Raw genomic sequence first — 24,945 nt, 5'->3', positions numbered from 1 at the left:
ATGGTCTTGTTTAACAAGAATGAGAATCTCTTGGAAACCTGAACTTGCCATAAGGTTTAGAAAGTTAGCAAACTCTCTGTTCCTCCTGCAGTGCCAGTATCTGCTCAAAGTAGAGGATTGCCAGCAAGTGAAAACTGCATCTTTAAAATGTTTCAGTGTATCTTAAAGCAATACATAGCTCCCGATGGCTTTACTAGGCTACAGAAGGGTGGTAGGGAGGGGGTCCCTCTGACACCTGTTTCAGGAAGTCTCATGGAAAACCTTGTGAATACCTGAGACCTGTGGTGTCCAGTGACTCATTTTAGTTACATTTGCTCAATCACTGCCACTTCTTGCTGGGCTTTTTTCCTCCATCAGTTCCATAAAATTCACCTTGAACATGGATTTTAGTGTAGTTTATTTATCATAGCAGAGACATCTGCTATTCAATAATCTTCTCCTGCAGTTCCTCTTTGCCTATGTTATCAGGACAGGGGAAGCTGCTAACCCTGAGAAAAGAACCACAGACTCATTCTCCAAAGATAATGCCACTTACGTATATGTCAGAGCCACAACCAGGGACAGGTAAGGGGGGAGGGAGGTCACCTCAAAGCATCAGCACTGGTGCGTGTGTGTGTGTGTGTGTGTGTGTGTGTGTGTGTGTGTGAGAGAGAGAGAGAGAGAGAGAGTAGTAGTAGTAGCAGTAGTAGTAGTAGTAGTAGCAGTAGTAATAGTAGTAGTACTTTCAGTCCTTTAGCAGTATAGAAACAAATCAATTTAGCACACAGTCACCAAAAATTATTATTTAGAATAGGAAGCTACTAGATGGTAGCAGCAGCACTCCAGGGGAGTTTGAGTCTGACATGGTGCTAACCTGTTTTACCTACCCCACCCTTTCATCCACCTGATTCCATCCTCTTCAACAGGCAGTTTCAAGGTGTCCCAAGATCTCCATCACCATCAGTCTCTGTCACTTGTTCCAGGTTCAAAAACTATTCATGAAACCTACAACAAAGGGCAAAGTTTTCAAAATTAGTGGTATAGTCTCATTTATTTTTGTTTGTTTGTTGTTTGTTTTAAGAGGAAGGAAGGAAGGAAGGAAGGAAGGAAGGAAGGAAGGAAGGAAGGAAGGAGGGAGGGAGGGAGGGAGGGAGGGAGGGAAGGAGAGAGGGAAGGAAGGAGGGAAGGAAAAAAAGGAAGGAAGGAAGAACATTTGGGCCATTTGAAAAGATCCACTTAATTTGTAACTACTTTAAAGGGTTGTTTTCCTTAGTTAGCAGCCATAACCAGTAAACCACATTTAAATGGAAAGATATCAATTTCTAGCAGAAGTTTAGAGACTCCAAAAAAGCTTCTCTTTCAACTAGTCATTTCCCAGGATCTATTTTATTTTTAGTTGCTAAATGTGACCTTTTTCTTTCTTCAGTCCAATTCTTGTCTTTACTCCTCATTTATTGACCTGCCTCTGCAGGGGTGTTACTTTTGCCTCCCAATAGCCTGGGAAGAGAAATGAAATCCAGAAGCACAGGTGGACCAGTTACCTATTTTGCCCCTTTGGAGAAGTGTCCTGCAATGACCTTGCTTCTGCTGAAGCTTCTCATCTCTTGAGCTCCCCAGCTGTGAAGCTAAGCACCTTGCAGGGACCATGGGAGCACAGATGCAGTGATGCCACCAAACATTTGACTTTCAGTACAACCTTGACTGTGACAAGCTATGTTTCAAGAAGGAATGAACAGTTCCCCTACTGGTAATAATTGCTTTGTGCTAACAGTGGGATTGGCAAAGCTGCCGTAGTCGGAAATGTGACTGCCTAGTAACAAAAATGGCAGAGGGAAATTGCCAGGTTGCTCCATACTGTGGGTACATTTATTTTTTCCCACAATAGCTCCAAAGAAGCTGTTATAATGTGAGTCATACCACCTAGTAGTATAGATTGTTAATAAACAAGGAGTAAAAGAACCAGTACTAAGGTATTATGCCTACGTTACATTCCCCTGTAATAAAATATGTCCATACATCTCAAATCATTTCTTTTATGAGAAATTGTTTCTTATTTTATAGAAGAGTGATGCATACTTTCTAAGATTATCTCTAGTTCTCTTTTCCCCTACTCCAAAGACAGAAATTAAAATCCCAAGTTAGTTCATCTCTGACCAGAGGAGTAGGTAATGACTGCTTCAAAAAAGGGTTGTGCCAAGTGCCAGTTATTCCAGAAGAGGGCTTGGGTAGGTTGTGAGTTGTATTATTGGAAGGAACTTCAATCCAGGAAATAATGAGTTCATTTAACTGTATGATTAAGATTTTGTCTTTATCAAGTCACGTATAGACAAAACAGCACTTTACATGAAAGGTGTCAAGACAGTTTTTTTTTTAAGTGTAGAAAAACAGATCCCATTTAAAATCTGCATGTTAAATCTAGAAGAAAAAAATACGTACCCTGTGTAGTTCAGGATGACTTAATTACTTTTAAATTCCTAAAAATTTCCTCCACATATCTCCACAGGACATACTTCTTTGAAGGCATTTTCTTCTGCAACTCTTCTGCTTCAAATCACAGGGTGAAGTTTGAACATACCCTAAATAGAAAGGGGAAGAGTTTTATCCTCAAGGTATGTTGAGGAGGGCGATCCAGGTCTGTGTTACTAAAACATGACACCAGACTTCAGAACTAATAACTGCTTACTGAAATATCTTCCTAGAACAATTTCCTCTGATTGATTACTAGAGCTGGGATGACTTTTCCCACAAGAACTAATCTCTAACAAGGGTTGTGTCACTCCTACAGAGAGGATGCATGTATGTTTGTTGTCAATAAGCACAATGGATTTGGAGTCAGAAGACCTGGGTTTGAATCCTGACCCTCTCATTTACTACTCATATAACTTTGGCAACTTATTTAGTTGGGCCTCAGTTTACCCCTCTGTAAAATGAGGAGATTGGACTAGTTAATCCTGGTGATGCTTTCCAACTCTGTTACCCTATGAATAACTCATCATCCATTCATTTATTCAGTTTTACGTATATATGTAGCAAGTCCAAATCTTCTCTGTAACATCAACTTATAGAAGATGAAACCCTGTGTTTGTCAGATTGGAGTTTAAAATTACTCCCACATGCCAGCTACAGGTTTTAAATTCCCACACAGGGATGCAGGTCACGAACTAATTTTTCCAACAGTTTTTTTTAATGAGTGAGATATTTTCTCCCATATCAAATAACAGCTAGAATACATAACAGGAGCCATCTAAAAACATCCTTTATTGAGGTAATTCCAGCTCACGTTAAACAGAAAAGATTGCTTCCCCCACCACCTCAAATTTAAATTGACTGTTTTGTTTAGCACTAAATAAAATGCAGCTTTGTTAACTATCGCTTTTTACTCTTGTTAGGGAAGCTTCAACTGATGTCTTTTTACAGCTATGAATAGATAAAGTAAAAATCCATAGTTACATTAGTTGCAGGTTACTGGTCAATAAGTGTTCATTAAACTGTACGTTTATTCTATTCATTCTACAGTATCATTTGTTTTCTATTTTTTATTGGCTTTGATCATACAATAAGGGTTTTTTCCAGAGCAGTAAATCTGCATCAATCTGAGTAAATCTCTGCTCTGCACAAGGTATTGCATCTTTATTAGTGTTAGCAGACAGTATTGAATATGAACTCTCTATCCCCTCCCTTCTCTCCATCTTCATGTTGCAGGCGATGTCTTAATAACAGCAGAGGTCTCCATTACAACTCAATGGAGGATTCTTTCTAGACCATAAAGAAATGACGAGTTAACTTTTCATGCTTTTAGGATTTAAATCCTCAGTCTTCATTTTGCCTTCTGTCCCAAAAGGTATACTCACTGAATCCCAGTCCAGTCATTAAAATGGTCCCTGGTTTATAATTTCTGACACTTAGTCTTAATTCCTGGAAATCAAATATCCTGTATTATCATTATCAAAAGCAGTTTCCCCTTTAAACCTGCTTCTCTTTCTGACTGTTATTTCTTCAAGTAGGCCCTACCATTTGCCCAGTTTTCTATCCTAGGTTCAAACCTTAGATATCATATTTTAATCTTCCCTCTCCATTGATTCATATATCTTATCAATTACCTTTCTATTTCCATAATAAGCCTATTCCTTCATTTTATTCACAAAAGCATAAAATTGAGAGTCAAAGAGACCTTAAATATTGTCTAATCCAATCTCCTCATTTTGTAGATGTAGAGAATAAGCCCAATACAGGATAAGTCACTTACCTAAAGCCACAAAGCTCATAATTGACTAAGTCAGTTTTTACACCAAGTTTTCATGACTCTAAGTCCAATTACATCATAATACCTCTGAACCATCATTGCCCAAACAGGTACCCTTCTGACATATTTTCACTATCCCCCAACCAAGTTATTCTCTATAATTCTGTTTAGATAGATATACCATATGAACAGATCTGCTCAGGATATTTCTGGACCAAAAAAAACTCTAGTAGTTCCCTATTTCCCACTCAATAGAATGAAATTCTTTTGACTAACATTCAGTTTTTTGATGATCTGATGGGGAGCTACTTCTGAACATCACTGTTTTTCCTTTCAGCTGAAAGGGATAGGCTGCAGAAGAAAAGAGAATATTTAGAATAACTATTCAGGAAGGGTGAAATAGAGAATCAATGGCGGAGAATTAAAAGGATTGCTTTACTGTAACAGAGGTCCAGTTGAGATTAGATAACATAAATTTTAAGTGGACCTACTAAGGCAGCACACTTGAGGGACTTGCTTTTAGGTCAATTCAGCAGCAAAACACTCTCAAGTTCTCTCTAAAGAACTTTTGAATCAATTGTAAGACCTGGGAGACACCGGCAAGGGACATAACAGAATGGTGTTCCTGCACTTAAAGACAGTGTTGTAGAAATTACTATTACCAGTGGAAATAGGTGATGAGAAAACCTGGAGTTAGGATTTGGCAATGAATTAGCAACTATAGTAGAAAGGACCAACAGATTCAAGAATAGAGGATAAGTTAGAGTTGAAATGGTTTACTAAGGTTTGAGAAACAGAAAAGAGAAGAAAATACCCAGAGCAGGGGTGATGATTTGGCCGTTAATGAGTTATAGATCAAGGTGATGAAGAAGAACATGTTTAGGAGTATAACCCTGCACTAAAAGGGTCAATTACATGGGACTTTCTTCTCATTGGTGGAGTTTGATTACTCAATGCCCTCTGCCTTTGTCAGGTGCGGACAGACTTGGTGAGAGCTAGAGAGAAGTAAAGAGAATTTCTTTTCATTCTTAATTGTCCTCTGTCTTCTATCTGAGACTCCCTCTCAGTTGAAGTGAGTTATCTCACTCACAAAGGGAGAGCTCATTCAATCTGTATTGTCTGGGATATATTCTCACACTTATATTTAATCTTATTTCTGTTTTGCAAAGGAGTATGCAGAACCAGAAAGAGACTATCTCAATTTTGCTAGTTTTAAAGATTCAGTCTTTTCTGACCTATTCAGGATACATAGCCATTTAAAGCAGGAACCCATAACCACATAATAGGGAATGAAGAGTGCAGTTAAAATTAGAAAGGAAATGGTTAACTGGAGTAATCTTTATAGCATGTGTCTCTGATAAAGGTCTAATATCAAGGATATGTAAGGAACTGATTCAAATATGTAAGTACAAGGTCATTCACCAATAGATAAATGATCAAAGGATTCAGACAGGCAGTTCTCAAAGGAAGGAATTCAAACTATCAATAGACATAAGAAAAATGCTCGAAATCATGAATAGGTAAAGAAATGAAAATTAAAACGACTCTGAGGTTTCATCTTATATTCACTAGATTGGCAAAAAATTGACCAAAAAAAAATGAAAATGACAGCAGTTGTTGGAGAGGCTGCAGGAAACCAGGCACACTAATGCACTGTATCTGGAGTATGAATTAGCCCAATCATTCTGCAAAGCAATGCAGATGTATAACACCGAAGTCATTAAATTGTGCAACCCTTTGACCCAGTGTTAGCACTACTAGTAATATATGTCCAAATGATTAAAGAAAAAGACACATATGTATAAAATTTTATTGCATTTTTTAATAATGACAAAGAATTGAAAAGTTAGGGGGAGCCTGTCAACTAGAGAATACCTGAATGTATATAAATGTAATGGGATGGTATTATTTTAAAAGAATCGACAAAAAGAAAAGCTAGAGTCAAAACTAAGAAGACTTTATGAATTAATATAGAATAAAGTAAGTAGATCCTAGGGAATAATTTATATAAGAATAACAATATTGGAAATAAAAATAATTTTAAAAGACCTAAGATCACTTATCAATGTAATAGCCAACTATGACTGCAGAAGACCTACACATAAATGCTATTCACCTCTTGAGAGATAAATGATAGACTTAAAATCCTTAATGAGACATATATTTTTACATATAACTAGTGTGGGATTTGTTTTGTCTTATGATGCCTATTAGACAGGATTTAGTTTCTCTTTTTCATAGTTGGGAAGAGGAAATGATATTTTTTAAAGATGAAAAGTGAAAACAAATGGTATTTTAACAATTGTTTTTAAAAATATGCATAAGATAAGAGGAAGATCAGTACTATACATGGACAGAGCAGAGCAGCTTTGAAAGTGCTGGATTTGTTATACACTTGAAGGGGAAAGAAAGCTGCATGTGGTACATATTGGCAGCTACATGTATGAGATTATTTCTATTCTTTGTATATGGAAAAGTTCATCTTTATTGGTTTTCTTAAGTTCAAATTTTACGAAAAAAAACAGAGCATAGGTTATAGAGGCCACAAAGGAAGTAAAGGTCAGAAGATAATTCTGGGTAGGGATAGGGATAAGTTGGATAGAAATAAGAATGTGAAGAGATATATAAAGGAAAGGTTTTCTCCTAGGCAGTTGGTAGTTATGAGTTACAAGTATTAGAGGAGCAAAAAGTAAGGATTTACTAGATATATAGGGTAAGGAGGAGTACTAAGAAGTTAAAAGCGTAGAGACTAAGTTGACCCCAAGGTTCTAATTAAAACTATGGTTCAAAGATTCTTCTGTGGACACTGTCTTTCAGGTGGAGGTCTCTTAGAATGAATGACTGTGAATTCAAAAGACAGAAAACCACATTTCATTAATTTATATCTTCTAGGTGTAAAGCAGTTGGCCTTTTAAAGTCCAAGACCAAGTTGCATAAAATGGGTGAATAGTGAGGTGTTGAACTAACTATAAAAATGAAACTATTTCAGGTAATCCCTTTATGAGGCGTAAACAAGTCACTTGAGTGATTTAGAAAGTGAACAATGCCAAAGGATGGACCACAATTGGCCACGAAGCTGGATGACCTTTAAAGGTCAATTCAGTCAATCCAGGTAGAACTCAGACTTGAAAAGGAAGCTAGGTCCTGACTGGATGAGTAGAAGATTCATAGGGGTAGAAAGGCAAAGGTACCCCATGGAGCCAGGGGAGCAGAAGCTCAGACAGACAACAAAATGAATAAGACCAGGGTTCCAGAATTGAATCTGTGTGGGTCTATTAAACAAGAGTAGAACAGGGATGGATACTGTATGGCTGAAACAAACCACACGATGGTAATTCTGTATTTCCCTTCCATTCTTGGAGTTACTCTTGGGGTCCTAAAGCCTTTTCTTCTCTGCATGGAAAAATTCTGTTTAGTTTCAAAACTTTACTTTGTCTTTATAAACTGGGTTTAACTACAAGCATCTGCTAGTCAGGAAGCACTTACGCAGTGTGGAGCGGGTGGTATCCCTAGAGAAGAAAGAGACCTAGATCTAACTTTGAGGTATTATGCCAGATCTCTGTCCCTGGCTGGGGATTAAGAGCAAAAAAAATAGCTAAGAGAATTATTGATTGTTTGATGTAACTTGCCAGAACAGAGAAAGGTTATTTATAACAGGAACCAATGTAGGCAAAAAGTTAATAGTTTGGGGGAGGAGCAAACAAGAGTATTTAAACTCTTCTTACCATTCCTTCCCCACCTTTGCTACAAAGAAATAAGGGGAAACAATGAAAGCCGTTAAAATGTTAAAAGAAGAGTGTTGCTACCCCTTCCTCATCTACAATCTCAAGAACAGACTGTCAAAGCATAGGCAAATTTGTGAAGTAGCTTAGCTTGTCTTTGGTACCCTCCCTGACTCTTCTAATAGCATTCTTTGCTACTTCCCTGTATCCACCCCCCTCCCTTTGCTAGAGTGTTACCTGACAGGTAGAGGCAAGTGTGCTAACTTGTGTGTGTTTTATATATAAATTGTAGATAAGAGGTTCCAGGAAGAATTGCATTTAGTAAGGGAAAACCAGAAAACTTTCAAAGACTAAAGGAATGAAGAACACAGTATTGATAAGGAGAGATAATGTAGTTGATAAGGAGTGAGGCTTTTTTGGCTGTCATTTCACACTATCAATTTATGTTCACTATGACGTAAACACCGCCTAGATTTGTTTGCCCCATGTGAACCCTTTTTAAACTAGGCTTCCTGATCCTATTCTTCCGCCATAGAGTTTTTACCATCACTGTGGAGGATGGCAATCAGAAGAAGCAATTAGAATGGAGATGTCAATAACATCTGAAAGGAACTGACAGGGGTCCAGTGAAAAGCCAGAAATGGGCCTAAGGAGAGATAAAGAGCCAGGTGTCAGCCAAGGTGGAACTAGTGGAAAATCTCAGCTATAAAACCTGAAATAAATGAGGCAGAACATCAAACGATAAAAGTGAGAGGCACCATGGTTTATGAGATGGAGTGCTGGACTTGTTGCCAAGGAGACTTGCATTCAAATCTCACTTCTGATAATTCTCCTTTTTCTCCTTTTCTTCTTCTTCTTCTTCTTCTTCTCCTCCTCCTCCTCCTCCTTCTCCTCCTCCTCCTCCTCCTCCTCCTCCTCCTCCTCCTCCTCCTCCTCCTCCTCCTCCTCCTCCTCCTCCTCCTCCTCTCCTTCCTTCTTCTTCTTCTTCTTCTTCTTCTTCTTCTTCTTCTTCTTCTTCTTCTTCTTCTTCTTCTTCTTCTTCTTCTTCTTCTTCTTCTTCTTCTTCTTCAACAGAGATTAAGTGACTTGCCTATAATAACACCACTACTTTGGGTCTGAAGAAAGATTGAATGCAGGTCTTCCTGACTCCAGGCCCAGCTCTCTATCTACCATACTACTTAGGTGCTTATTGATGGACTTTATAATTCAAAGGGTAAGAACATTTTAGTCATTTTATGTTCATGATTTCAAATTGCTTTCCAAAATGGTTGCACAATTTTATAGTTTCTTCAATAATGTATTAGTGTTTCTATAATTCTACAACCCTCCCAATACTGACTTTCCCATTTTTGGTCATTTTTGCTGATTTGCAGGGTATGAGGTGAAATCTCTGTCTTGTTTTTATTTGCATTTCTCATATTATTAGTGATTTTCAGTATTCTTTCAAGTGGTTGTAAATATTTTGCAAAATTCTTTTGAGAAGTACTTGTTCATATATTTTTAACAATTATCTATTGGGGAATGGTTACTAGTTTTAGATAGAGAGAAAGATATATAGAGAGATTATATAAATAGATAGAGATATACAAATATAGATATATGATTCTATATATAGCTATATCTACATTTATATTTATCTATAAATCTCTATATATTTGTTTGTCTATAAATTCATATATATTATATGCACATATTTATATTTATCTATATGTAGTTTACATACCTTGGATACCAAACCATTATCAGAGAAATTTGATACAAAGTGTTTTTCCCCATTTGACCATTTACTTTCTTACCAAATGTGCATTATTATTTCTGTGTAGAAGCTTTTTAGTTTCATGTAATCAGAGTTATTTATTTTATTTTTAGTTATTGCCTCTATCTCTTGTTTGGTCAAGCATTCATCTCCTGCTCCCAAGTGTGAGAGATATATAACATTTTTCTCTTCTAATTTTTCAAATGATCTTTAATATTAAAGTTGTGAATTTATTTAAAATATAGTTCAGGATACAGTGCAAGGTATTGTCTAGGCTTAATTTTTTGCCAGACTGCTTTCCAGTTTTGCCAGTGGCTTTTATCAGATAAAAATGATTTTTCTTCCTTAGGTAGTCTATGCTTTCCATTTTATTATATGCTGTGTTATTGAGTTCTATTGTTTCTGATTTTTTCTTATCTAGTCTATTCCTCTGATTTATCAATTTTTTAAAATAAATATAATATGGTTTTGATGACTATCTTTATAATATAATTTGAAGGCTTGAAGTGCCATTCCTCCTTTGTCTCTTCTTGTTTTCATCATTTCCTGGACATTCTAGATCTTTTGTTTTTCCAAGCAAATTTCATAATTATCTTATCGGGTTCTATAAAGTATCCCTTTGGAAATTTGATTGGTATAGCATTAAAAGAGTGAATTAATTTTGGTTGTATTACCATTTATTATTATATTGGTACAGCCTAGCCATGAGCACTGAATATTCCCCAGCAATTTAAGTTGTTCTTCATTTCTTTAAGGATTAATTTGTAATTGAAATACAAGTTTCTTTTTGTTTGTTTTGGTAGGTCTATATCCAAATATATCATGCATTTGTAGGGAATGGGATTTCAATTTCTATTATTGATCCTTTTGTCTTGTTATTATTATATAGAAATGCTATTTTAGGTTTATTTGTAGCCTGTTACTTTACTAAAACTATTGTTTCAATTAATCTTTGCTGATTTCCTAGATTTTTACAAATAATCTATCTTATCCATCAGCAAATAAGGATAGTTCTATCTTTATGCCTTTAATTTCTTCCTCATCTTATTGCCATTACTAGCATTTTCAAAACTATATCAAATAACAATGGGGAGAATGGGCATCCTTGTTTCTCTCTTCAGTTTTTGGAAAAGGCTCTAGTGTATCCATGTATCCTCAGTGCATATGAGGATTATTTTTGGTTTTAGATAGATTTTTTTGTGATCATAAAAAAGGACCCACCATGATGATATTTTGTAATTTTTTGTGCTTTTTGTACATTTCAAAGGCTTTTTCTACATCTATTAAGATAATTGTATGATTTTGGAGGTTTTGGTTTTTAATATGATTACTTAGGTGGATTGTTTTTCTAATGTAACCTGGGTTTTGAGTATGCCTATTTTGCCAAACATGGAGCTTTCTCCATCCCTACACATGGGTAAGAGTGGCTTCCTTTAATTGTCTATCTTCTTCTTTAAAACTAGCAAGACCAAACTGGCTGCTACCTTTCTACCATGTGTTTGGCTATGCTTCTAGCAGCTGTGCCCAATATGGATGCTCTGAACTGAATCAGTGAGAGGGGAAAGCTCTTTGTGCTTCTTCTGGTCTCCCTATTTTACTCTAGCTCTGAGAAATGGGCCTAGGGTATTTGTTTCTGCTTTGGGTTGCTTGTCCTCAGTTTCAGGTAATGGAGGTGATACCTGTGGGAACTTAAACCATGATAACCTTGAAGCCAGGATTGCAGGCAGGGTAGAGCAGCAACCAGCTCTCCTAACATGCAAGCCCTGAGAAGTCAAGGTGCCTGGGACTCAAACCCCTGGGTGGATTGTAGACTCAGAAGAAGGACTGGGCTCTAAGGGAGCCTAGCTAAGCTATAAACCTAATCTCCTTCTCCTCCTCCAAAGACTGAAGTGGTGCAGAGGGAGAGGGGGATTAAATCTCCCACGTGTGGGGAAGGGTGTATTTGTGTATTTGTGATAGACCTTCTGAAGTAACTACTTTTTGTATAAAAACTCCACTGCATATATTGATGTTGAACCATCCTTGTATCCCTGGGATGAATTTCAATTCATCATAATGAATGATTTCTTAGATTAGCTGTTTGATAGAATTTCATTTAAAGTATTTGAGTCAATGTTCTTTAATGATATTTTCCTATAGTTCTTTGGTGTTTTATCTTTTCCTGATTTAGGTATTAGAATTACATTTGTCTCACAAATGGATTCTGGTAGAGTGCTTTTTTCAGTTTTTAAAAAATAATTTATGAAATATGAATACTAACTGGTTTTCAAATGTTTTATTCAAATTCTCATGTGAATCAGCCAAAACAAAAGTCCCCTCTCCTTCCCCCACCCCCCACCCTTTGGTAGCTCCTTTACAACTAGATTTATCTCCTTTTCATAGACTGAGTTATTTAACATATACATCTGGTCTTCTGGCTTGGATGCTTTATAGTTTTAAGTTATTCTTTTATTTCTCTTGTGTTCTCAATTTTGTTAGTATATAATTGTGCATAATATATTCTCGTTATATTTTAATATCTTTTAATGATCTTACTAGTCTTTTAATAAAGGTTTCAATGTGATTTTGCCTTGCTAATTTGATACTTTACTGTTTCGATTTTTGGCTCTCTTCTTTTTAAACATCTATAATAGTAATTAGGATGGGACTTTTTGCTTTTGACCTTTAATGATTCTGGCCTTTGTTTGAATGGGGCAGATAAAGTGAGATGTTTTTGTATTTCTCAGCACTGAGACAATTGGGAACCATTGATTTGTATCTGATGTGGTATTGGGGGTGGGGAACTTATCCATGCCCAGCCTGGGAGAGGTCCAGGCCCTGAACAGAATATATAGGCGCAGAGGTTAGCATTCTCTCTCGGAGCTCTGAGCCACAGCAGGAGAGGCACGTGACTCTGGGCCAGCCGTTATAATAAGCTCCCCAGCTGTACACCCAGATGTTGATAACTACGAATTGTATTTGGTCTGTAATTCAGGGTGCTGGTTTTTTCCCCTGAACCTAAGTAAATGACATTTGTATGCTGGAATAAAGCAAGATTGTTAACCCCTTAATGCTGCTTTCCTTAGTAAAGCAGATGAAAAGGACCTGGGCTTGCAGAGTTCTGTGAGCTGGTTGTTGTTGGCTTTATACCCTCACAGCAGCTGCTATCTGGATTGTTGAAACAATATCTTGGCTAAAGGTTTATAAATTGTGTTAATCTTTCAAAGAATTAGCTTTTAGTTTTATTGATAATTTCTCAGGTTTTTTACTTCCAATTTATCTATTGTCCTTTTAATTTTAATATCTCCTATTTTGTGATTATTTTATGTTTCATTATTTGTTGGCTTTCTATTTTTCAAATGAATAAGCAGTTCATTAAGCCTATCTTTTTTCTATTTTGTTAATATGTGTTTGTAAGGATATGATTTTCCCCTGAGGATTCCTTTAGCTGCATCTAAGAAATTTTGATATGTTGTTTCATTGTCATTTTCTTTTACTTAGTTATTGTTTCTATGATTTGTTCTTTGACCCACTCATTATTTAGATTTTCATTATTAGTTCTTTTTTAAAATTTTTTGAGTGTTTACTTTTTCTTTGTCATATAACATCATTTTCATCTGCTTTTTCTGTTTCATTTGATACATAGTATTCCCCACCTTCCCCTTAGTTTTATTTTGCGTTTGTCTTTTTTTAATGTGTTTCTTGTAAACAACAGATTGTAGTTTTTTTTTTTCTTATCTGATTTATCACTCTTTTTCATTTCATTGGATTGTTTAATCCATTAATATTTAAAGTTGTGAGTTAGGATTATATTTTTTTTCCTATCTTTGACATTGGCTTGGGTACTTTTTTTGGTCATTTTTTGCTCTCCCATTGAAAACATGTTTCTTCAGTTACTGTAGCTTCTTTTAAAAGAAAAAAAAAATATGACCCTATTACCAGTGGCTCTCTTTCCTTCACTTCCAATTCCATCCTCCTATTACTTAGTCTTTCCCTCAGGGATTTTGTTTATTAGTTCTTTTTTCTTTCATGCTTTTGTCTGATTATTTAATTCTCTTTCTCTTTTTTTCTTCTCAGTCAAGTAGATTCCCCCTTCCTCTCTTCCCCTTCAATTAGTCTTGTTCATTAGTTTGTGTGTGTGTGTGTATTTCCCTTTCCATAAAGGCTTTCTCTCACTGTCTTCATTATCTATCCTGTCTTTCTGTTTTCTCTAGACTCTCATTCTCTCATTCATTACCCCCTGATCTCTCTTTCTTTTCTCTGTATTCCTCATGCAATCAAAGTTTCCAACTTATCCATTCTAGGCTCTCCTCTCTAGGCAGTTTCTGCTGCTACCTTGTAGAACTGGAGAACTGGCCCCATAGATTCCCCTTTTCCATTGTGTCTCACTCCTAGAACAATGTCAATTATTGTTGGTGTCAAAAAGGATGCTGCTTCATGCTCCTTCCCCCCATGTCCCTGATTATGTAGCCTATCCCTGATATTAACCCTCCTTTGATTACTTTTTCCCCATTTGCCTCAAAACCTCTTTCCTGGGCCCAATCTTCTCCACTCTCCAGGGACCATTTTCTCCCAGGAATTCCATCTCCCACCCTCCCTAGGTAGTACAGGTAGACTTTTTTCAAGAACCAAATCACCCATACCACAACCATCACAAGCTCCCCATCCTCTTCCACACATTATTGACCTTTCTTCATCTATAGGAGCATTTATCAATTAACCACTTCCCACCATCAAAACAAGGCCTCTTTTTTCTCCCTCTCAACTTGTTATCCTTCCTCCCTCCTCCTTACCCACTCCCTCATAGGTTGTTCTCTCTCTGAGACCACAGAGGTCACTTTTCCATCATTGCTAAACCTTGTTTTGACTCTTATACACCACACATTCCTCTCTTTCCCCCTGCCCCCTTCTTTACTTTTCATGGATTTCCCATGTTGGAATGTAGCTTCACTAATTCGCCTGTGGGCAAGGTGTTAGTAGGCTTTGTCCATGATGCCCCATGCTTGCCTCTTTCCTTTTAACTCCACTGCACTTCCACTCAGATTCCTGTTTCCTTGGGTATAATTAGAAAGAAGTTTCCTACTGATCTCTCCATTGTCATTCTATTACTGTTACTGTTGTTGACTACTTCCTTTATTCATTCCTGCTGTATTTCTGTTGTTTGGGGAGTTTGAGAAGCAAATAATCTCTTCAGTTCTGGTTTTCTTTCTAAGAATGTTTCAAGCACCTCTTTATTATTGAATGCCCACTATTTACATTTATGGTCAAGCTTAGATTTGCAGGATATGTCACCTTGGGTGGTATTCTGATCTCTATTGCTCTTTGGAACACATTATTCCATTCCCTCATGCATTTTCTATGGGTACAAAATAGTTTTGCATTATTAGGATTTCTTTTCCTTTGAATTTGAAGGTCTTTCTCCTGATCACTTGCAAACTGTTTCTGAATTGACATCTTAAATTTAACCACTATGTGTCTTACAGTTAGAAGCTTTGTTTTTTGTTTGTTTGTTTGTTTTTGTTTTCTGGAAGAGGTCTATAAATTTTTTCAATTGACCTCTCATTTACTATGTTAAGAAGTTCTGGAAAGTACTCTTCTATTATTTCCTGCATTATGGTGTTGAGGTTTTTGGGGCCTGCCATGGTTCTCCTGGGAGACCTATGATCCTTAAATTGTTTCTCCATATCCTGTCTTTGATCTCAGTATATTTGTAGGCAGAATGAGCATATTTTCTCTTAATGTTTTCTTTTCTGCTTCACATCTTCTAGGCTGTCCCTCACACCTGTTTTTGCATATCCAATCTCTTCTCTCTATTCCTTCTTTGTTGAGACTTGCTATTACAGATTCTAGTTTTGATATTCTCCCCATTATTTTTGCTGAGCAGTCCATAAACTCTGTTCTCACAACTCTCTTTTCTCTTTTGGTATGCTCGGCAATACCATATTAGGGCCCATGTTCTCCTCATGTTCCACAGGGTCCTCCATTTCATCAAATGTTAGATCATTTTCCTTTGTTTTTCGGTATTTATTCATAGATGCCTGAGCTCATTTACTACATCAGGATGACATATTTCCTTTTGTTGTTAATGGTTTCCCTATTGATTTATCTGCTTAATGTTCAAGGTCTTTGAGTTTTCTTCTTCCTGAGATCTTTGGTAATATGAGTATCTTTCCCTTGATTTTCCCCTATTCATTTCCAACTCAGACTCTTCTGATGATGGTTTCCTGTGGGGCTAGATTTTGATTAATAGTTCACCAGCTTAGGTCTTCGCCACAAGTGGCTTTTTGGTGATCCCCAGCTAGATGCAGTGCTTTGCTCTTCAGGTTTAGTGGAGTGTTACATAGCACCTCATTCCTCTGCCCTCCATAGACAGTGTTCTGTCCTTCTATCCTGTTTGCTCCTTCTGTTCCTCAGTTCTCTGGCCTGACACTGACAGTTCAGTTTTGTAGCGTTGGTGCTACTGGATTGTGCACCCCCAACAGACTTTTTGCTCCTGAAGGTCTATGGTTATGCTAACTGTCTGTCATGGCCCAAGCAAACATCTATGCTTCTTAAATGCTTCTTAAATGGTGGGTCAAGACCTATAAAGGTCGAGTAACTGAATGTGGCGGTCATGAAAAATTTCACAACAGTAAAAGGTTTCTGAATGTGCACTGGCCAAAATTTAATTCAAAATCAAACCCTTAATGAATCTGAGGTGTTTCAGGTAATGCTTGCCCACGTTGCATCACACAATTTCACTGCATTCTTGGTTCTGAACACAGCATTGATGATTATAAAATCAAAATATTGATCAACTCTTAAATATATTGAAGATGTTCTACATCATGAAGTATCAAGTATTCCACCAAGATTTAATTTTTTTTATGTAAAAATAAACAATCACATCTATATAATTAATATGCAAATTCTAGAGCTACAGAACCCATGAAATAACAGAGGGAAGCAGGTCTCCAGACCAAGACAGCCTGGATGGTCACTGGGAAGGGTCTATAGCACCATGCCGGGAGTGGAGCACAGCCCAGCATGGGCTGCACAAAGACAGACCAGGCACTGAGGGGATTGGGTGGAGCAAGCCATAGGGCTCTGAATCACTGAGCTGTGGCAGCTACCAGACTTCTGAATACACAAACACCAAAGACAACTTAGCAGGTCAGTAGGAAAACTGCAGTCCTTGGGCTCCCGAGGTGGTGCAGCATGGTGGCTGCAATAGCAGGGAATTCCAGAGACTGCTTCCAGGGCACCAGTGGGAGGAATCAAGTGGCAGATCAGAGCAGGAGTGCAGGGAGCACTTCGCTGGCACAGAGGCAGGGTTCTCTTGCTTTGCCCTGCTTGGATCTGGGTCAAGGTCCTGGTTGGCAGTTCTTGGGAGAGGAGGAGCAGCACTGGTGTGGCAGAGCTTGTAGTGACTACAGAGTAGAAAAAGCTAAGAAAACAGCAGCGCAATGCCCTGAAGCTTGGAACAGAGCACTTGCCATTCTGAAGCAAATCATACCCTGACAAAAACCTCAAGGGTCAAGTACTTGACTAGGAACATGGCCAGCTAGCAAAGGACTCAGACTATTGAACCTTTTTTTTGGTGACAAAGAAGATCAAAACATATAGCCAAAAGAAGTCAACAAAGTCAAAGAACCCACATCAAAAGCCTCCAAGAAAAATGTGAATTGGTCTCAGATGATGGAAGAACTCAAAAAGGATTTGAAAAGGCAAGTAAGAGAAGTAAAGGAAAAATTGGGAAGAGAAATGAGAGTGATGCAAGAAAATCATGAAAAACAAGTCAACCACTTGCTAAAGAAGACCCCAAAAAATACTGAAGAAAATAACAGCTTAAAAAATAGACTAACTCAAATGCAAAAGAGCTCCAAAAAGCCAATGAGGAGAAGAATGCCTTAAAAGGCAGAATTAGCCAAATAAAACAGGAAGTCAAAAAGAACACTGAAGAAAATACTACCTTAAAAATTAGAATGGAGCAAGTGGAAGCCAGTGACTTTATGAGAAATCAAGATAGTATAAAACAGAACCAAAAGAATGAAAAAAATGGAAGACAATGTGAAACATCTCATTGGACAAAACCACTGACCTGGAGAATCTATCCAGGAGAGATAACTTAAAAATTATTGGAACACCTGAAAGCCATGATCAAGAAAAAGAGCCTAGACATCACCTGGAAAGACCTACATGAACTGATGCTGAGTGAAAGGAGCAGAACCAGGAGAACATTATACACAACCACAGACATATTGATTCTGTGATGACTAACTTTGATATACTTGGCTCTCCTCAGCAATACAAGGCTCAAAGACAGCTCCAGAGGACTCAAGATGGAAAAAGCAAGCTACATCCAGAGAAAGAACTGGGGAATCTGAATGCAGATTGAAGCAAACTATTTGCTCTCTTTTTTTTCTTTTTTTTTTTGGTTTTGTTTCTTCTCTCTCATGATTCATTCCATTGGTCATAATTCTTCTTTGCAACTTGACTATAGTGTAAATAAGTTTAATACGAAGGTCTATGTAGAATCTATATCGGACTACATGCCGTCTAGGGGGGCAGGGGGGAGGCGAGGGAAAGGAAGAAAATTTGAAACTCAAGAACATGTAAAACTAAGTGTTGTAAACTAAAAATAAAAAAATCTAATTTAAAAAAAGAAAGAGAGTGGATCCTGAAAACAAAAAAGAAAGAAATTATCACAGAAAACTGCCCTGATATTCTAGAACCAGAGGGTAAAATAGAAATTGAAAGAATCCACCAATCACCTCTTGAAAAAGATCCCAAGAAGAAAACTCTTAGGAATATTATAGCCAAATTTCAGAGTTCCCAGGTCAAGGAGAAAATATTGAAAGCAATCAGAAATAAACAATTAGAGTATTGTGAAAACACAATCAAGATAATACAAGATCTAGCAGCTTCTACATTAAGGGATTGAAGGGCTTGGAATATGATATTCTAGAGGTCAAAGGAGCTAGGATTAAAACCAAGAATTACCTACCCAGAAAAAAATGAGAATAACACTCCAGGACAAAATATGGGTTTTCAATAAAATAGAGGACTTCCAAGCATTCTTGAGAAAGAAAAGACTGAAGTTGAAGAGAAAATTTGACTTTCAAATATAAGAATCAAGAGAAGCATGAAAAGATAAACAGGAAAGAAAAATCATGAGGGACTTGCTAAAAACTGTTTTGGTTACATTCCTACATGAAAAGATGATATTTGTAACTCATGATACCTTTCTCAGTATTAGGGTAGTTGAAAAGAACATATACATATATATATATATATATATATATATATATATGTATACATATGTATATGTATATATGTATATATATATAGACAAAGGGCACAGGGTGATTTGAATATGAAGGGATGATATCTAAAAATAAATAAATAAATACAATTAAGGAGTGAGAGAAAAATATATTGGGAGAAGGACAAAGGGAGAGATAGAATGGGTTAAATTATGTCACATAAAAGTAGCAAGAAAAGCAGTTCTATTGTAAGGGAAGAGGGGGCAGGTGAAAGGAAATGAATGAATCTTGCTCTCATCAGACTTGACTTAAGGAGGGAATAACATACACACTCAATTGAGTATCTTACTCTACAGGAAAGTAGGGGGGAAGGGGATAAGAGAGAGGGGATGATAGAAGGGAGGGCAGAGTGGGGAAGGAGGTAAGCAAAAGCAAACACTTTTGAAAAGGGCCAGGGTCAAGGGGATAAAATTGAATAAACAGGGACAGGACAGGTTGGAGGGAAATATAGTTAGTCTTTCTGAACATGACTGTTATAGAACTGTTTTGCATAATGATACATATGTGGCCTATGTTGAATTGCTTGCCTTGTCAAGGAGGGTGGGTGAGGAGGGAAGAAGGGAGAAAATTTAGAACTCGAAGTTCTAAAAACATATGCTCAAAAAAAAGTTGTTTTTTTTTTACATGCAACTGGGAAAGAAGATATACAAGCAATGGGGAATAGAAATCTATCTTGCACTACAAAAAAGGGGAAAGGGGTTAAGGGAGGGGAATGGGGTAAGAGAAGGGAGGGCAGACTGGGGAAAAGGGCAATCAGAATATATGCCATCTTGGAGTGGGGGAGGGTAGAAATGGAGAGAAAATTTGTAACTCAAAATCTTGTGGAAATCAATGTTGAAAACTAAAAAATATTAAATAAAGAAATAGAAAAAAATAAATTAAAAAATGAAAAAAAATTCTCCAACAAAAAGGGTCACAAGTGGAAAAAGTTTAAGAAGTCCTGATCTATAGCCTAAAGCCAGGGTCTCCGTGGCACTGGAAAGATGGAGAAGGGACCAGAATGTGGAGATTGTTGTTCATTTATTTTTTTGCAAACCTGTGTGCCCAGTACTTAAGTCGATTAGTGCAGTCTTGCTGCCGGTAGTGGAGAATGTCAGAGAGGGATGCCCAGTTCAGGTTCAGTGAGAATCAGTTCATATTTTTTTTAATCATTTTTGGCATTCTAGGTGTCCTAGACTATGGAGACAGCTGAAGTAGCTTTATCTTTGATGTACAGTTTCTGTTTTGGAGAGGTTTGAAAGGTCTTGGGGATCAGAGGAAATGACTAGTCCTCTATCTTGTTGCTCATGTGACCTAAAGTCTGGGAAAGAACAGTTTCAAAAAATAATTTGGGTAGACTTTATTAATTTATGAAGAGTTAAGTGAGCAGAACTAGAAAAATTTGTGTTACCTATAAATTTATACAATTATAATATAATGAAAACATTATAAGGACAAATAACTTTCAAGGACTTAAAAACCCTAATCAATGCAAAGAACAATCAACCATGATTTCCCAGGACAGGTGATGAAGCATTCTACCCAGTTACCTAATAGACTCAAAGTGCAGAATGTGATATATATCTTTGGACATTGACAATATGAATATTTATTTTGTTTTACTGTGTATTGTTTTTTCCTTTGTCTTTCTTTTATTTTCCTTTGTATTCAATGGGTGATAGTAGGTAAGACACAGAGAGATAAAATAAATGCTTGTTAATTGAAAACATTTCCTAAAAAAAATTGAAAAGTATGTTCTTTCTCTTGGTCTTATTCTCTTACTCTGTATCCCCAATAACTTTTTCTTGCTGTTTAGTTGTTTCAGTCGTTTCTGTCTCTCAGTGACTCCGTTTGGGAAAACTTGACAAAGACACTGGAGTGGTTCGTTATTTCCTTCTCCAAACTCCAATAACTAGAACCCTCTTTTAGATTTCATACCTGAGGTCCTATCTTGATTCCTTACCCAATACTGCATTTCCTTTGGGACTAGTGTCCTACTTTGTCCTCTTTCTTTTGCCCATCCTTCTGGAAACTAGAATCTTGCCTTGAAACCACGACATGGTCACCATTGCCAGCATATTTAATATTGATTACTTACCTCCTTGGATCCTTTACTAATTGTGTGACACAGTCCATGTGACACTCTGTATTGGTCACTTACTGAGCACCTCTCCCTGATGCCCATTGTCTATATGACTAGATCTGCTTAGATCCCTCCTACCTATATTTTGTTTTTGAATCCCTAAGGGTTTGTCTGTTTCTCAAACCACAGGGATTCTCCATCTGGCCTATTCCTTTAACAACCTGGTCCTATTATGATGGGCCTTGTTGATTCTAGAGTTATCCTTCCTTTCCTAATATTTGAAATACAGTACTGAAATGCCTGAGACCTATGAAGAGTAAAGCCCAAGACTCTAGAGCATTATACTCACAAGTGACCAAGAGGATCACTACAATGGCCAACCATGATTCCAGAGGACTGAGGATAATCTATTCTACCTACCTCCTTAAAGAGGCAGGTAATGTATTTGTGAATGAAAATGAAACATGCATTTTTGGACATAAATTATGTGGGGATTTGTTTATTTGATGATGCATACTTTTTATAAAGGTATAATTTTCCTTTTTTTTCCTTTTAAATTGGGGAAGTGAGAAAGAGAAAAATAAGTGCATATTAACCGAAAAAATTAAATACAATTTTAAAAAGGAAAGGAAGAAAAGGGACAACATTCAAACCCCAGTTCTCTGAACTGAGTGCAAGAGATTAAGTGGCTTCCCCAAAATCACATAGGTAGTGAATAGGCAACATCTGAATACAGATCCTCTACCTCTGTAGCCAATATTTTTGAATTTCTTGTTTTCCCTTTCTTACCACATATATAACATAGATGGAAAATTACTATTAGTTATAATTAGGAAGACCAGTCAGTGAAAATTTTTAATTATATAGCTTTTAAAATGATCTTATTTTTAAAAAAAATATACATTGAGTAATTCAAACCAGGATCATAAAACTTTGCTTAGTGAAAGTGTCTAAGGTAATTGTGCTTATTGTATTTTATACAGTGCTTTATGATTTACAAAGTGCCTTCTTCATACCATCTCTAAAATAATGAGATTCTAATGTCTCTTTTTATTTTGAATTCTAATCTTTGTTATAGATAAAGCTTCATCTCAGTTTTACCCTCTTCTATGAAAACTTTTAAATGTATAATTTAAAATGTAGATTTTAAAAAAGGTATCATTAGATGAAGCAGTGGTCTAAGAATTATAATTTTATGTCTCCTAAGGAATAATAAAAAGGTTCAAAAATCAATTTCACAAGTACAGGTTTCATTCTCCATGTCAAGAAGAAGAAAAGACCTAGAGCTTTTAGTAAATTGACAGTTCAAAAGAAGGCAACATTGTGACCTGGCTGCTGCAAAACCCAATACTGTCATTAATTACATGAATAGAAGCATCATTTATAGGACATAAGAGTTCCACTGTTGTCTGCATTTATTAGTTTAACCATGTACATCAGCAGTACAGTATATGAAGTTCTTGCTGCTGCCTTTTGAGAGGTCTATTGACAAATACTAATATATCCAGGATGGTCATGGGGACACAGGATGCAACAGTGTATCTTGTACCTGGTTAAAAACTACTCTTTTTCACCTTTGGGAGGATTGGTACTAGCTCACTGTTAGCCCATTCAGGTTTTAAATAGTTTCTACTTCCTATGGCTCTCTGTGATTCTTTATATCCCAGACAACCTAGGGAAAGACTGCAGGGATATCTTCATCCCCATACTTTTCATTCTCTCTGATATGAGCACGGGCTCTTTTTAGATGAATTAAGAGGGAATTCCTATGAAAGTACATAAAAATATACAATGAAAGAAAGAGTACAAAATTAAAAGATAATGGTTCAAAATTTACACAAGGCTTCATACTTGAGTCCTAGACCTCCATACCAGTTAGACAATATTTGAGTTCCTTCCTGTCTAATTGCTCTGTCCCTACCTTGATGTTAACATAGTTCTAGTTTTATCATTGTGGAATTGACTGCCCATTTGCAGCTTTCTGATATCTTCTTTTCTGTCTTTTGAGGTAGCATATAGGGGGAACTCTGGGACTTAGTTTAGTTTGAAATGAATAGCTACTAGACCAGTCATGTCAAGAGGACCCACTATCCATGACCTAGGAAAACCCATTCTATCCCCTTTGAACTCAAAGAAAAAAGATCTGTCACTGTAAAGGCCAAAAAGATGTGTTTTATGACTTGCTACCATCTTCACCCTATTTCATGGAATCCATATCCCTTTGGAAAGTGCTTACTTTGTCATTTTACCTTATCTTTCTTCTCTGCTTGTCTCATGAATTCTATTTTATAGGACAGATATTTTGGCTAGTTAGTTTGCCAAGTGATGAACTATGCCATAGGGGATACAGCCCATGTGATCTGGCCATGCTAGGCTTCCCTAATTTATATTCCCTCACTCTATGGATACTTTCTCCAGCCCTCCTTCCTTTATAATTCTGAACCTCAGTTTCAATATGGACATTAGAATATGTCACATTGTTGATTCACACTGGGGAGCTACTTATAATTCCACATCAACTTCCATTATTTCAGGTTTCTTCTACCTTATCCCTGCCAGTCCTAGAGTCAGGAAGATGAGTTCAAATCTTATCTCAGACACTTACTAGCTATGTGTCCCTAGGCAAGTCACTTAACCTTTGTTTGCCTCAGTTTCCTCATTCATACAATGGGGATAATAATAGCCACTGCCTTCTAGGATTGTTGTGAGGATCAAAAGATATATTACTTGTAAAGTACTTAGCATGGTGTCTGGCACAAAGTAATCACCATATAAATGTTAGCTGTTGTTATTGTTGTAGTTATCTTATCTGACAGACATAACCCAACCTTAAATGAAAAGTTCTTTCTTGTCCTCACCAAGATACCTCCATGTTACACAAGCTGGCAATGCCCAGACAAGCTCAGATCACTACTACTACTACTATTACTACTATTACTACTACTACTACTACTACTACTACTACTACCATCACCATTACTACTAACACCACCACCACTCATCATCATCATCATCATTCTGAGCTCCAATCCTGTCTTTCCAACTGCCTGATGTGGACACCTCTCTCTGGGTGCTCCATAGTCATCTCAAATTCAACATATTCAAATCTGAAAATATTATCTCACTCCCCACCCCATCTCCCCTTACACAAAGTTCTCTACTTCTGGACACCACTGGATTTCCAGTCACCCTGTTTTGAACCACTTTCAATTTCCAGCTTTTCCTGATCCCTGCTTTTCTGTTAGTGCCATGTCTCAAATTTCTTTGTTTTTAAATATATTCTTATTTACATACAATTTGTCTCTTCCTAGAATGTTGGCTCCTTGATATATCAGTAAGGCAAGATTCATGACCTCGAGGATGACCATGAGCATGCCTGCATGGTTCAGAATTACAAAGTATAAAAAACTCTCCAGGTAGAAGCAGAGGAATTATAACATTTATTTAGATACCAGAGGATCAAACCCCAAGACCAATAACTCCAATTCGATATAGTGTCATCTTGAAACCATCCCCCCTGCTGGGACCTCCCAGTAAACACTCATGAATGCTGTCTGCTTGTGTTCTCACCCCCCTCAGTTCTCTGGTCTCTACAGCTCCCTAGTTTCCACTCTCTACTATGAGCTCTTCCTGCAGTTCTGTTAACTCAGAGTTCTTACTTCTCCTTGTTGGGCTAGATTCTGAATTCTCAGTTCTCAATGGCCACCTTCTGGATGTATATACTCTTTTTAGGGCCCAATGACTCCATGCCCAATCAGCAAAAGGAAGTAGGCCTGAGGCTTAGCATTCACTTAGCAAAAGGTTGTGGGAAAGATCTTTAATCACTGATTGGCATAGCAAAGGTCCTGTCTCTAATCAGGCCTTTCTTAACTGACGCCACTGGAGGCCTATTGAATGGG

The sequence above is a fragment of the Trichosurus vulpecula genome, chromosome 1 (genome assembly GCF_011100635.1).
Source record: "Trichosurus vulpecula isolate mTriVul1 chromosome 1, mTriVul1.pri, whole genome shotgun sequence".
In the NCBI taxonomy this organism is placed as follows: Eukaryota; Metazoa; Chordata; class Mammalia; order Diprotodontia; family Phalangeridae; genus Trichosurus; species Trichosurus vulpecula.
The sequence above is the reverse complement of the archived record's forward strand: the minus strand, read 5'-3'. Positions refer to the sequence as shown.